Raw genomic sequence first — 4,556 nt, 5'->3', positions numbered from 1 at the left:
GGTGTCACCGGGCTGCAACACAATTGATAGGCTTCACTCCGCCCCTACCCATACCCAGAAGTGTCTGTTGACACAATCCCTAATCATCACAGGGGTGTAGACTCCTGCCACTAACACCAGGACCTGAGATATAAGTGAGGTTAAGGCAGGTTTCTGTCTCCCATATTGTTGAGCCAGAGGGGCAGATTCAAAGCGTGAACGTGAAGAGTAGCGGGTAGTAGGAGAATTTGGCAGGTCACAGGGGGCTTCAGACATGGTTTAGGAACCAAGGAGGGGAGCAGTCAGTTCATCCCTTTCTGTGGGCATGGGAAAGACATCTCATCATGTGGTTAAGTCCTCCCTAGTGTGGATACACCCTGTCACTGGGCAGCCGGAAGCACAGTGACCCAGAGAGGAGGCCATGGCTAACTTAGAATCACAGAGTAGAAACAAGATTCCCTTTCCCAGTTAGCTTGCAACACTTCTGATTGGAACCAGGAGAAAGTCTCCTCTCAGCTACCGTGTGTGTTGACCTCCCTTTTTAATGGCTCTGCCGTCTCAGGCTCAAGGACTCTTGCAGGCATTTGGAAAATGATATTATTACTATTTTATTTTGGTATTGTTTATGCGCTGTCTTCCATTTGTGGCAGATGGGGCCGGTTTCCTGTTTACCACTGTGCTTATAGGGCTTCCCTTTAAAATAAATATCTTTACATAAACAGAGTTGATTTAAAGAAAATTCTTACATCAACACTGGTTCAGATGGTAGGGGGATGTGGCCAGAATGATGCATCCTGGGTGGTGGTGGCTGCTGTCAGGGGCCCTTGAGTCGGTTCTGATCGTGGCCACCCCAGGGCACAGAGCAGAGCTGCCCCGTCGGGGTCCCAGTTGGTTACAGGAGCAGACAGCCAGAGCCTTTCTCCCGAGGAGTGGCTGATGGCTTTCCAACTGTCAATCTTCATTAACAGCTGAGCTCTCAACCATCACACCCACCTCGAAGGCACCCACCCCGGGCACACTGCTATCGACTTGGTTTCAAATCGTAGTGATCCTGTAAAGGGTTTCGGAGACTGTAAATCTTTACAGGAGCAGAAAACCTAATCTTTCTCCATTGGAGAGGCTGGTGGGTTTGAACTGCTGACCTCGTGGGTTGTAGCCAAATACATACCCAACTACCACATGGGACCCCTTTTGTGCCTGCTTAGCATGAGGCAAATACTAGTTAAGTCGAGCCGGAGAAAGACAGGGCTTTCTTCTCCGTAATGAGTTAGTCTCAGAAACCCACGGGAGCAGTTCTGCTCGGTCCGTGAAGGTCGCTGTTAGTGAGCATTGACTTGATGCTGTGGGCAAAGTGGAAAGAGGAGCGTGGGGTTCAAACCCAGGCCCCGCCATTTGAATATGACTTTGAGGCAAGTTATGGAAGCTTTTCTGCATTTCAGTTTCTCCCTGGCTCATAAACAACTGGCACAATGGGCAGAGCCCACCATCTCCCGGCCGACGTGACCTTTCCATTCAAGGACAGCCTTTGGGTGTTTTCTGTCCTTGTAGTAACCATGGGGCAGTCTGGCTCCACTGTCTGGCAGGTGAGCCCTGCGGGGGTGGGGGGTGGGGGCCCGCACAGCAGGGACCAGACCTTTCCTCGCCCTTTATGGGAAGAATAGAATTAATTGAAATCAACTTCAGTTTCTACCCCCACCCCCCTCACCTCCTTGCCCCACCTCTCCAGCCTCTACAACAACATCTCTTATACTGTCTTGATTAGCCATCAAGAGTACAGTGAGGTTTCAGGATCAGGATAGCCTCAGGACTGGGCGGGCATGCAGGAGTGGGCCGGGTGGGGTGGAGGACTCTTTGGAGAGGGTTTCGAATCCACCAAGGGTCTCTCATTTATATACCCAGATGAGCGTGCCACAGGGGCAGACCTCCCACAGACTTGAAGAGACGTTTCTCAGAAAACGCAAACATGGTGTCCCTACCGAGCCACACCGCAGGTAACATGCAGTGAATAGTGACTGTCTATTGCCCTCTACAGTGTGTGTGCGCGCGCGCGCTCACAAATAACATTGTTATTGTTGGATGCTACCGAGTTGAGCTTGACTTACAGCAACCTCATGTGACAGAGCAGAACTGCCCCCGTGAAGGCTTCTAGGGACTGACTTGTTCAGCTGCTAACCACGAGGTAGGTGGTTGGTACCACAAGCCACCGCAGAAAAGACGGGGCAGATTGCTTTGTGATGACGACAGCTGTGACCCTCGATGGGGTAGGTCCACTCCTCTCCGATAGAGTTGCTATGCGTGGAAAGTGACTCCGCATCAAGAGGTTATCTTGACGGAAACCAGTTGCCAGGCCTTTCTTTGCAGAAGCACTGGGTGGGCTCAAACCACCAAACTTTCCGTTAGCAGCCAAGCTCTCCACTGTGGTGGCCCCTGCAGGTAAGATCAACCTGGAAAATGCACCACGAAATTGTGCACCCCTGTTTTAGATCGTGTTCTATTTTTAACACGCTAAGGACCGAAGAAGAATGGGTGCCCTTGAATGATGGTGCTGGGGAAGATTATCGAAAGCCCCTTGGACGGCCCACAGAACCAACAGATCTGCGCTGGGAAGGACAACCAGAAGGCTCCTTCAAGGAAAGGATGGCGACACTTTGTCTAAGATATTTGGATGTGTTGTCAGGAGAGACCAGTCCTGGAGAAAGCCTTCGTGTTTGGTAAAGTGGGGGGGACGGCCCTGGACCAGATGGGATGATACAGTGGCTGCGGCCATGAGCTTAAACATAGGAACAATGTTGGGGTGGTGCAGGACTTGGCACTGTTGTGTGTTAGGCGTCGGAACCTAACAACAATGGACACACGGAGGTAGGCTTGGTGGGGTAGGAGGTTATGAGTTGGGCTGCTAACCGAAAGGTCAGCAGTTCAAAACCACCAGCGGCTCTGCAGGTGAAAGATGAGGCTTCCTACTCCCTAAAGATCTGCAGTCTCAGAAACCCACAGGGGCAGTTCTATTCTGTTCTGCAGGGTCGTGGTGCGTCGAAATCCTTGATGGCAGTGAATTTGATTTTTTTTTAAGGACACACACACACAGCTCAGTTCAGCACTCTCTGGGAGAGCCTTGAGGGCATGTCAGCCTTCCCACTTTCCGGTTTCAAGGCAGTTCTCTATATTCTACGGTCATTTCCAAGGACAGTGAGTTCCAGGACTGTACGTTCTAAGGTTAGGTGGGGCACTGTACAGGTGAATGGGCTTATGGGTGGGGAGAGCAAAGTGTCTGAGGCCCTTTAAGGAGACTTTGCTCACTCTCCTCAAAGTCCCACGCGCTGTGTCCCAAATCAAACTTGGAGCGGATTCCCAGGAACACGGCAGAGCAGAACGGCCCCATAGGGTTCCTGCGGCTGTAAATCTGTTTTTAGAGAGGCAGACCGCCTCATCTGCCTTCTGTGAAGCAGCTTGTGGGCTCACACTGACAACCTCTCGGCTAGTCGACCAACGCTTAAGCTGAATTCAGCGGATAAATTAGATTGGGCTTCTTGGAGCTTGATGTCAGACAATTAAAATGGCCATCATCCTGAAACTCACGGCCATCGAGTGGACGCCAGCTCACAAGGCCAATGCTTCCCGAGCGCTTCATGCGCGCCAGGCGTCGCTCAGGGGCCCGCGCTCCTATTGGGTCTTATTTCCAGAAAGGTAAACTGAGGCACGGAGAGGTGAAGGACTAGGTAACAAACGTGTCCGGGAAGGGGCTCTTACACCGGGAAGCCAGACTCCTGAACCGCGCTTTGAACTCGTACCCAAAGGAGAGAGAAAGTGGGGGAGAGGAGTGGGCAGCGTAAGGGAGCTGCAGCCTGGAGCTTGCCTGGGCTGGGCGGCTGGGGCGGGGTCCGGGCTCCGCGGCGATCGCCACCCCCTCTGCCCCCCAGCCCCGCCTTCCCTGGCCCTAGCCCTGCGCCCAGGCTCCTGACATCACGGCCCGGGGGCGGGCTCACGGGAGGAGGGGTGCGCGGGGCGGAGGCTGGGCGCCGCCGACAGGAGGAGGGCGCAGCGGTCGGCCGGCGGCGGCGATGACGGCGGCGGCAATCGGGCTCTTGGCACAGCGACAGGAGGAGGGCGCAGCGGGGCCCAGAGCTTCACAACTGTCCGGCGGCCTCGCCTCGCGCCCAGCCCGCCGTCGCCGCCAGCGCCTGGTGAGTGGGGAGCGCGTCCCGTGAGCGCGGCGCCATCGGGGGGACTCCGAGCCCGGTGCGCGGGGTGGTGGGGGGCGGTGCCAGCCCGCTTCCAGGGACCCGACGGAGAGGTCCCTGGGAGGCCTGGGAGGCGGGAAGGGAGCCGAGGCGCCCGCCTGTCCGAAGCCCCCCACCCGGCCTCGCGATCGCACGGACGACCCCAAACTTCCCGCGGGACTCGGGCGCGCTCGGGACCCCGAATTCCACTTTCCCGCCTCCGGACCGTGCTCGCCTCTTGCGCCGAAGCGGTCGGGCAAAGTTTGGGGAGAAGTCAGGGCGGCGCCCCTCGTCCCCTCCAGCGTCACTCCCAGGCCTCTCTGGGGCCAGAGCAGCCCCCACGTTGCCGGCGGGGCCCCG

Source organism: Echinops telfairi, unplaced genomic scaffold (assembly GCF_000313985.2).
Source record: "Echinops telfairi isolate 266 unplaced genomic scaffold, ASM31398v2 ScPeMD7_5;HRSCAF=22, whole genome shotgun sequence".
In the NCBI taxonomy this organism is placed as follows: Eukaryota; Metazoa; Chordata; class Mammalia; order Afrosoricida; family Tenrecidae; genus Echinops; species Echinops telfairi.
Note: the sequence above shows the minus strand (reverse complement) of the source record.